This window comes from Mastomys coucha, unplaced genomic scaffold (assembly GCF_008632895.1).
Source record: "Mastomys coucha isolate ucsf_1 unplaced genomic scaffold, UCSF_Mcou_1 pScaffold15, whole genome shotgun sequence".
Taxonomy (NCBI): domain Eukaryota; kingdom Metazoa; phylum Chordata; class Mammalia; order Rodentia; family Muridae; genus Mastomys; species Mastomys coucha.
Window position 1 is genome coordinate 107128083 of NW_022196897.1, and position 11437 is coordinate 107139519.

Here is an 11437-nt window from a genome sequence, read left to right on the forward strand (position 1 = left end):
AACCATCTGTAATGAGATCTTATGCCCTCTTCTGGTGTGTCTGAAGACAGCTACAGTGTACTTACATAATAACAATAAATACATCCTTGGGCAGGAGGGACCTGAGCCAAAGCTACTGGGGCCAGGGTGAGCAGAGGTCCTGAGTTCAATTCTCAGCAACCACATGATGGCTCACAACCATCTGTACAGCTACAGTGTACTCCTATACATAAAATAAATACATCTTTTTGAAAAAGGGTGGGACACAAGTGCCTTTCTTTAAACTATTCTTTTTCTCCCAGAGTGTTTACAGTCAGAGGTCAGCCTAAAAGAGCTCACAATGGGGAAAGAGCTAATCATCTAACCCACAAATATGTGAGGATAGGATTATATCATAACCCAAGGAATATAATAAATATTTATGAGTTTACTCTGACACAAAAAAGCAATTAAGTAAACAAATAAATGGTAGGGAAGGGGTAATTACTACTCACAGAAGAATCTTAATTAATAATATAGAACAAACCCAGCTTGTTAGGGCTGTCGGAGTCCTAATAGTTAATAACAATACCACATTAACCAAGTGATCGTGGTTAACAATCCTTAGAAATTAGACATGCCACTATCGTGTTCCTTTGATTGAAAACACTGAGAATGGCACGACACCTTTCTTTTTAGGTAAAATACCAGAACAAACAAACACAAATCTGTGATTTCAGTCTAAATGAAAAACAGATAAACCCAAACTGAAGTGCATCTGCTGGATTCCTAGTTACTGGAATTGAAGAGAGTCAAGGTTGTCAAGATAAACATGATAGGGAACTGTCGGGGATATAGGAGCTTAAAGATGTGAGAAAACTAGCTGGGTGTCCCACTTGAGGAAAGCAGGTTGGAAATTCAAGGAAAGTTCAAAGCCATTGTAAGTCTACAGACCGAGTTCCAGCTCCAGGCTGTAAATCAACCACCTGTCTTAAGAACAACAAAAGGCAAACCAAACCAAACCAAACCAAAACACAACAAAACAAAACAAAACAAAACAAAAACCAGAAACTCCCAGAAGCTGGAGAGGTGGCTCAGCAGAAAGAACACTTGTTGCTCTATTGGAGGACCTAAGTTTAGTTCCCAGAACCCACATCAGGTGGTTCACAACTCCAGTGCCAAGACATCTGGTCTGCTCAACCACTCCCACCCACATAGAACACTCTCATATAAACAGACACATAAATAAAAATAAATCTTTAAGAGTCAAAAAGGGTCAATGAGATGGCTTAGTGCATAAGGGCACATGCTGCCAAGCCTGGTGACCCGAGTTCAATCTCTAGAGTCTACATGGTGAAAATGAGAGAACTATGTCTGTAAATTGTCCTCTGATATCTGTGGCATGTACACCTCCCCAAACTGATCAACTATGTGTAAAACAAAACAGAAGAAATGTGAAAACCAAATATAAGATCCTACCTCAAATCCTATAGCAAAAGATATTTTTGAAAAATTATGATATCCAAACCAAGTCTGTGTCTTAGGGTTTTACTGTTAATTTCCTACTTTTTTTTGTTGGTTTTTTGTTTTGTTTTGTTTTGGTTTTTTTGTTTTTGTTTGTTTGTTTGTTTGTTTTTGATTTTTCTAGACAGGGTTTCTCTGTATAGCCCTGGCTGTCCTGGAGCTCACTCTGTAGACCAGGCTGGCCTTGAATTCAGAAATCCGCCTGCCTCTGCCTCCCAAGTGCTGGGATTAAAGGCGTGTGCCACCATGCCTGGCTAGGCAATTTCTAGTTTTGATTAAGTGTGCTATTACCATTAATATTAATGTTAATCAAGTGTGACATTACCATTGGGGTAGCTATGTAAAGAATGTATAAGAGCTCTTCTATTATCTTTGGAACTACTTCATAATTCTAAAATTGTTCTAAAAGTAATAGAATTAATTAAAATTAAAATTGTATGTAAATAATACAAAATTGGGCTTCTTCTGTTTTCTAAGTCTGAACTGTGCCTTCTAGAAAATTCTATTACTTTAAAATTATTTATTTTGTATGTATGGGTGTTTTGCTTGCCTGTATATCTGTGTACCATTTTGTGTGCCTGGGTCCCAAGCATGCCAAAAGAGGTTACTGGACCCCTCTCTGTCTGGAGCTAGAGACAGCTGTGAGCTGCCACGCTGAGACTTGAACCTATGTCCTCTGGAAGAGTAGTCAGTACTCTTTAGCCACTGAGCCATCTCTCCAGTCCCCTACTAGGTTTTAGTATTCATAGACCCTATGTATAAAATTGTCATTTTCAGGTTGGAAGAGAGGGTTCTGCTCAGAGGACCTAAGTTCAATTCCCAGCACCCACATCATATAGCTCACAATCACCTCTACCTCCAGCTTCAGAGAGATCTGATGATACCTTTGGCCTCTGTGGGCACCTGAGCTCATGTGCACACATATACCCACTTAAAAATAATGCAAATCAATTAAAAACTAAAATTGTCACTTTAATAACCAGCTATGGTGGTGTACACCTGTAATCCTAGAACTTGGAAGGTGAAGGCAGGAAGATCAGAAGAGTTGTAGGCCAGCCTCAGCTAGAAAGCAAGTTCAAGGTCACCATATGCTACCTTTTGCTACTGTCTCAAACAAACAAACAAATCAAGATTTTTCTATAAAATTGTGACTTCAGAAAGGCACATGCCATTAGGCCCCAAGTTTCTTGAGAGCTGAATTCATGTCTAATCCATTCATATTTGTGTTCTTGATACTTTACAAATAAATACAAGCAAATGCCTATTGAGTTCTCAATGCTCTATACATAATCTGTTACATATGCACATATTTATATACACATGTATATATGTTCTGAAGAGTGGAGCAGAAAACTATAATTATGCATGCATGCATGTTCTTAAAACGGAAGTGTCAAATACAGAAGTGACATACTTCCTGGGTGAAGTAAGCATATTATATGAGCTCAGATGCTCTATAACCTCCCCATTTCTAATATATGAGAGAATAAATACATTAATTAAAAAAAAATCTTCCATTTCTTTCTTCTCTGATGAACTTTGGGGCCATTTGACAGAGAACATTTGTCTTTGCCATCTGGTGACAGAACTGAGGTAACACAGTGACGGAGTTCACTTCCCTCCCAAGCTGCACCTTCCCCTGAGTATTCAGTCACAGTACCCCAAAAAGAGCATCCATTCAATGGCTCATGAGAACTGACGCAGCCATGGAGTGACGGAAGGGAAGTGCTGTAGCAGGAAATAGCAACCTGCCTTTCGCACTCCCACTTCAGGAACAGGGAATGGGAGAGAGAGGAATACCACAGAGAGCAACATGCTCACACTTGCAGAATGATGGACAGGAAAGGACAAATGGGAGAGAATCAGATGAGATCTGTCTTTATGGTTTCTTCGCCTGTATGCTCTTCTTCACATGTACGTCTGAGTATGGAGATGTGTGTGTGTGAAGAGACATAGGGAGAGACTAGATTCATTTCCAAATGTGTGTAAGAGATCATCTGCCTCCTACAGTTATTCGCACACAGTTATCTGTGGAAATGCAGATAGGATTGAGACAGAAATGCCTGCTTGCCAGTTCTCCTAAATATATATGTTCAAAATTCCATACCATTAATGAACTGCAAAATAACTGCACATTGAAGCAGAACACAGCTGTCTATGCTAAGCTTGAAATGTTTTAGCCAAATATTAAACAAATAATGTAAACTAGGAATATCAAACTCTTTAAGATGCTTCAATGAGAATGAAGCAAGCAGTCCAGTGGCGGTGATGCACACCTTTAATCCCAGCTCTGTGGAGGCTAAGGCAGGCGGATCTCTGTGTGTTCAAGGTTTGGTCTACAGAACTAGTTCTAGGAACCCTGGCTCAAAAAAACAAAAACAAAAACAAACAAAACAACAGAAAACAAAAAGCCAGCAAGCATGAGAAGAGAAAAAATGCACTTTGGAGGTTGGATGTTAGATTTGCGGATATTTATTATGACCTTAGAGTTAAACACATAGCATGTATGTTTTACAAGTTTCAAAATATATGTTCCTAAGACAAATTTGGTGCTCTCAACACTCAGGAGGCTGAGGCAGGAGGATCTTAGGTCTGAAACTTGTGTATGTGTAATATGTATATATCGTGTGTGTGTGTGTGTGTGTGTGTGTGTGTGTGTGTGTGTGAGAGAGAGAGAGAGAGAGAGAGAGAGAGAGCTCACACCTACATAGGTGTGTGTACATCCTGGTGAAGAACATGCATGCGGGGTCTTCTTTGATCACTTTTCAATCTTATTTGTGGAGTCAGGGCCTTCCACTGCCTGGAGCTTACGATTCAGCAAATGTGGCTGTCCAGAAGCTCAAGCAATCTGCCTGTGTCTGCCTCTCCAGACTGAGCTTACAGATGTGCTCCGTCATGTCTGGCTGTTCCCATGGGTCCTGGAGACCTGAACTTCACTGATGGAGCCATCTCTCCAGTCCTTGTGTGTTTTTTTGAGGCAGAGTCTTGCTCTGTTTTCCTAGTTTGCCTGGAAGTTCATCATGTAACCCATGCAGCTCTCACACTCATGCATCTCATCGTGCAACTGACACTGTCCTTTACTTCTGCCTCTCAAACATTCTGATGTGTACCACCCACAATGCCAGGCTCTGCAAAACTTGTAGTAGCTTAGACCTGTCCTTGCTCAAATAACTGAGAGAGGCATAGGGAAACATGCTGGACCATCCACATGGGGGGAGAGAAGGAGGGAGAGGAGAGAGAAAGAGAGAGAGAGAGAGAAAGAGAGAGAAGAGAGAGAGAGACAACAGAGAGATGACAGACAGACACAGAGAGAGAACTGTTATTATCAAGTTTCTTTTCTATGCTTATCCTATTTACAAAAGTTTATTCCTTGTAAAGTGGATGTTTTTATAACCATAGCACAACTGAATTTAGGGAAATTAACCAACCTGTGTTTGTAAAACTGAGCAGCTACCCAGCATGATGGTGCATACCTTTAAGCCCAACAGGCAGGTGGATCAATGTTAGATTAAGACCAGCCTGGTCTACATAGTGAGTTCCAAGCTGGCAAGGGATTCACAGTGACACTCTGTCTCAAAATAACAAACGTGTTCCCCAAGGAAAGAATTGTAAGAACACTTTTTGTAGTTGGTAGGGTATGACAAAGCCAAGGATAGATTTCGGAAGAGCAATAGCATTGTCCCTAACATGGGAGCACAAGTGTCTGAAAGGCAAGGGTATTATAGCGGAGGTTGGAGCACGGTGGTTCATCCCTATAGGGCATATAGGAGGTAGTGGCAGGAATGTGGGCAGTGCATAAGGTAGTGAGTCATGTGATCAAGAGAGACCACCTGGACAGGGATCTCTGTAGGGGAATCTGAGGATGCAGGACTTCTAGGAGATAGGGAGTGACACTCCTGCTTGATGGATGAAGGTGTGCCCCATGAGTACAAAGAATAGCCTGAAGTCTAGAGCAGACTTGCAAATCCTGGGAGTAGCACATCAGGGGCAAAGGTATTGCCAAGTATCTACAGAGGTGGCCTGGTCACTGATATGGATAATGAGAAATTTATTAAAGATCTAAAGACTGGGGTGATATCCTAGAGGAAGATCGTAGGTGTGAGTGAGGGATAGCAAGAAAAGGATATGAGCTGGGCAGGGGTGGCACATGCCTTTAATGCCAGCACTTGGAGGCAGAGGCAGGCAGATTTCTGAGTTCGAGGCCAGCCTGATATACAGAGTGAGTTCCAGGACAGACAGGGCTACACAGAGAAACCCTGTCTCGAAAAATAAAAAAAAATTAAAAAAAAAAAAAAAGCGAAGGAAAAACAAAAACAAAAACAAAAACAAAAAAAGGGAGGGGGATGGAGGTTTCTGTATTGACCTTTGACTTAGATGACTAACTAGATAAAAGAGGAGAAATAGAAGTGCTGGCCTGCAAGGTTTTGTAGTTATGAAGCCCAAAGAGGAAGAGGGTCCAGATTAGACCAGTAACAAAGAGCCGACCCTGGACCCCCAAACCTGGAAACTATGGAGGGAATCAGGTATGGACGAGGAAAGAGAGTGGCCTGAAAGCAACAAAAGATCTCTGAGAAGCTTTACCTCGGATACAAAGAAAGCTAAAATCCATGGTCCAACAGACAGGAGTCTTAGCAATGGTCAGAGGTGAGAGACCATGGTAATCAAAGTTGGAATTGCAGGAATTAGGAAAAGGTTTAAACCAGCAGTAAAGGAATCCCCCACACCTGGCTCAAGAGGCTGTGGGACAGCAAAGAAACTGAGCACCATAACCATATACCCACCCTTGAGACACACGCTGCACAGCGGGGACAGTGGGGACCAGTCCTCGATGGAGTGGTTCATAGGAGTCATTAGAGATACTTGGTCATCACCAGTAGAAGTCCCATGGGTATCAGGGGCTGGAGGACCATAGAGTAGGGAAAGATCATAGACTGAGGGAACTGGGTTTGAGGAAAGCAATGAAGACATCCAGTTCACAGCCCCGGAGAGGGTGGTTTCACCTGAGACAAAGAGCTGGATTCAGTAAGGGCAGCAAGACTGGCATGAAGCTTAGCAGCTTTGCTGAGCCCTTTGGTGGGGCAATCTCTATGAAGTAGAAAAGGCTTGGAGGTTGTAAATGGATTAGACCAGCATGTCTAAAAATAGCAGTGTCCTTAAAGTGGGAGAGCAACCTAGAGGTAAGAGGAAAGTGAAACAGAGAAAAAGATCTATCTGGCTTATTAAAAAGCAAACGTGGCAAGTTTTGCATCAAGCCCAAGTTCCTAAGGAAAAAAATTAACATAAAGCTAAGTTCTGTGCTAATGAGCATCTGGAAGCCTTTAAAGCCTGAAGAGTGGTTTACATCAGGCATCCATGATATAGGTGCAGAAGCTCAAATCTGCCCCAGGAGTGGACAATGATCCCTCCACACCAAGCAGGGTACCTTTCTCTCCTATGAAAGGATATGCCAGGAATGGGGACGGCTCGCCTATCCAGGGTCTCTCTGAGCAGCCAGGTGTGGTAGACAGAGAGACAACAGTGCCAACCCAGAACCTATTTGACCCAAGGAACCAACCTGAGCAGCAGGGCAGAGGACGAGACAGGAATTACTCCTCATTGGCCCTGGGCAGAACTGGGCAGCATGAGCCAGCTCCAACAAGTTCATTATGGGTAGGCAAATGATGGGGAACTCCATGGAAGAGGAGCTGGGTGTGGGTGTGGAACGGCTCAGAGAGAATGACTGAGGATTGTGAATCCCTAGGATAGCACTTCCTTTCCTGGTACTGTAGCCAATATTGTTGTGTGGAAGAAACTATTGAGGCTAACATGATAGAGTTTGCTTATATTTAACTTCGTTGTGGACTTCCATGATTGCCTGATTCAACAGAGTTTCCAAGTGCTTTGCCAAGGCTGTCTCTAAAGTCCCAGGAATCATTATGGGTGGTTCAGGGCTCTGGATGTCATTCCAGCCATCCTTTGTATAAAGGTTTGTTATTGGAGAAGAGTGCTAAGGACTGTGAATGCACCTGAAAGAGTAGGGTGTGGCAAGTTAGGTCAAAGGATGTGAAGGCCAGGTACTGTTGTGGAATTCTGGGGAGCGTTATGGTCAGGTAAGGTAGTGATACCCACAAGATGGTTAGGGAAAGTTCGCCATAGCCTGTAAATGTTTGTAAAGAGAGTGGCTCTTAGGCACCATAGTCAGGTCCCTGGGAATCCCAGTGCCAGGAGAGAGTTACCTCCCTAGGAGTTGTTGGCCATAGAGGCCTCTAAAACTATAACTATAACACCAGTGGCTATGGCTACTGGTGTTTGTCACGCTCAAGAACTGAATAAGAAGAAGATCCTATTGTTGAAAAGGTTGTGGTTTTAGTTGTCAAACTTAGAGAAATAAAGCTAAGACTGGGCCCAAAGTGTCCCCTCCCTGGGAGATAGCTCCTGTAATAATAGGAGCTGCCTCTAAGGATACTGAGGGGAATAACCATCAAAAGTCCTATTTAGTCACAGATTCTGCTTGCTTCACAATGGAAGATATGCCAGTTTGTGTAGTAGTGCTGTGAGTAGTTACGGATAGGACTTACTTCTTATCAGACTTAAGGCCTGCTTCGGCTCTACGAAGGGAAAGTCACAGCTGCGACAGGACCTGGTCCCAGAACCAAACCTGTGGGCGTGGAAGTCCCAGGCTCCAGTGGAGAAGCAACTGCTATTCAACCGGTTAAATGGTGTGCCAGATAAAAAGCTTCCCCCACTTGTGTTTACCATCATAGGTAACCACTACAGCCATTTGGACATTTTTCTGATTCCTGGTTTGGGGCCCATTCCTCAATTGTGTTTTGTAGCAGGAGAGATAGCAGAAAGATATCCCAACAGCTATGTTCTGGAAATGCAGGCATGATGAAAGGACATGAGGATTTGGTACCTAGCTGAAGTTGGAGGGAAATAAGTCAGACATCACCGGACTTGGAAGAGAATAGTCAGGCATTTATGCATCCTCTCCAAGGCTCAGGGACTCTTTCAGAGGAAGGGAATGGAAAAAGCAAGAGTCAGAGGAAGGGGTGGGGCACTGCACAAGGCTGTCCTCTGAGCTGAAAAATCATCATCATGGGGCATTCAGCTGGGCTGGCTTGCAATCCATCATCCCAGTTTGGCTTGTTGACTGACTATATACACCCCTTTGTAGAGGGGTGGGGAATGTCACAAAACCCTCACCTGAATTTCTAAGTGCTTCCTATTACCTATCGTAGGCGACTCTGTCCTGACTGTGTGTGGCCTCTGAGAGGGGCATTCCATCTATACAGCTATGGGAAAGCCAGCATTTCTGTTGGGTAAAAACATGTTGTTTCTCATGGGGCTTAGGATGGGGAGGAGTATCTACACTCTGGAAAGTAACCCCAACCTGGGCCCTATGAGCAAGCACAATAAACTCCTTGGTTCCCCCGAGTGAATTTTGGTGGAATTACACATCAGTCTGTTGTTAGGACCTTAGAAAGAGGGGTAGATATTGCTTATGTTTAACTTTAAATTTTTTCAACCTTTTTTCTTTCTTTTTTTTTTGTTTTTGTTTTTGTTTTTGTTTTTCAAGACAGGGTTTCTCTGTGTAGCCCTGGCTGTCCTGGAGCTCACTCTGTAGACCAGACTGGCCTTGAACTCAGAAATCCACCAGCCTCTGCCTCCAAGTGCTGGGATTAAAGGCATGCACCACCACTGCCCAGCTCTCAACTTTATTTTTAATGATGGTTCTTAAATGCTTTAACCTCTTTGTAGCCCACCACCCACCAGAGGAGATGGGAAGAGAGGATACAGGGGATGTGGACCTGTTTAGAAAGGTTCTTTGGAGCAACTCCCATCTGTGTTGTCTGGAAATCGACAGTTCAGCTCACAGGTTAGAAGTGGGAGCACTTCAGCAGACCAGTTTGCTATAATGGAGATAGCAAATATGGATCAGCTGCAGTGGCACAACCTAACAGAGACAGCCAGGCCTCAGCCCCTGAGTCAGCAGGAGGTAGCAGGAGGAGGTAGAAGGAGAAGTTCTCAGCTGTGTCTCTCTAGAGAAGTGAAGACAGTGAAGACGTGAGATAAACAATCATTGCACAGCTAGCTGTACCAGCAAGCCAAGCTCTGTCTCCATCACCCTGTCTTATACCCTCCAGACATCACTTGTCTTCCACATGCGGTGCCCCAGCCTGTGCCTCGCCTCACTCAGCATGTGCATCCAATCAGCCCGAGTTCGAGGAATCAGCAAGAAACTGCAGCACACAGCCAGAAGGTTTTTTGGTATATTTCTCTCTAAGGAGTCCCAACAAATGCAGCTCAACTACACAATGTAAGGTGGACCAATACATGAGTGTTGTTAGCAAAGAATCCTTCATCATGTGTCCTTTCACATGCTCACTTTAGCAGAAAATCCTCTCTCCTGTGTCTGTTTCAGCGAAACATTCCTTCACCAGTCTGCCTTAGCCTTTCACATCTGTGTCTACCTTAATGAATTGTTCCTTCACATGTTTGCCCCAGCAAAACACTGTCCAACTGACTTTCCAAAGAACTCTTAAGTTTCCACTTCACTTATGTCTCTTGAGGAGAAGGACCTTCATCAGCATGACCTAAAATGCAGATATGAACAGTGTTTGTCTTGGTGATTGTCCATTCTCACCCCTTGAGAATGTGCTTCATTCCACACTAAACTCTGCCTGTCTTCTATACCCCTACATGTATCTCGCCTAAATTCTCTCGACAGAGATCTCAGTGACCCAGTCTTGAGGGCCCAGTAAAGAATATTGGAACCTCACACCAGTCATCAAACCAAGATTCCGCTGACCTCTCTAAACTAGAAATTACCCAAATGGAACACTAATCATGTAAAGAGTAAATACATACTGTGATGTATTCATATGGATGTCACACAATAATGATAACAACAGGCTATATCTACATATGATACTGTGAGTCTTATAAGTACAGTGTTGAATACAAGAACCTAGATACAAAGGGACACATGATGTTTCCTCTCATCTGTGGAAAGTCAAAACAAAATGGGCAAGACCAGTTTCTAGTGTTCAAGGGTATGCACTTAGAGAAGTCAATGTCATAGCTGTCTTTAGGAGCAAAAGGGCGTAGTGATGGGGAGGGCTGCAGTTCCTTTTTCAGAACTGTCTGAGGTATGTGTGTTTCGTGACAACTTGTTGATGATCTATTTTCGCCTTGCTTGGCCTTCAGATTGTGAGTCCTATTTCACAATAAAAAAGATTCACTAAGAGGGAGGGAGATCAGAATCTTATGTCTATTCAATTTTACTGCCAGGAGGGGAAAAGGCATTGAGTGCTTCTGTATTGAACAAATAAGATACTAAAGTAAAGACCAGGTTTCCTCCTTTAAGAAGCTTGCTATTTTATGGGCATCGAGATGCATAATATATGACGTGGGTGAATTCAATGAGGAGGAAATAAAGATATGAGTCAGCTACTCATACTAGTCGTGTTTCTACAAAACACATTACCTAAAAGTTGCACTTAAAAGTGATGGTCTCAATAGGAAGAATTGTAGTAATGATGCAGGAGACTCTTGAAGTTACAAAGCAGATGCTATAAAGGATTCACTAATAAACTTGCTTTGAAATACTAAGTTACCCAAAGTAGAATCTAGCTAAAGGAGCAACACCTCCAACAAAACTGGAAGATAAGTAGTGAACTGACCTGCCTTGTTAGAAAGGCTTGTACCACCATGAAGTGTATGCTTCTACTAATGTTTATGCACTAAGACTGACTTCCTGTTGGGCTCTGTTCCCATAACAAAAGACGAGATGGCTCAGTGGCCAAGAGCACTTGCTGCTCTTGCAGAGGACCTGAGTTTACGAACACTGCATCCACATAGTGGCTCACAGTCAGGCTTAACCCCAGTTCCAGGAGATCTGATGGACTCGACTAACCTCCAAAGGCATCAAGCACACACATGGAACATATATAGATGTGCAGGGAAAATACTC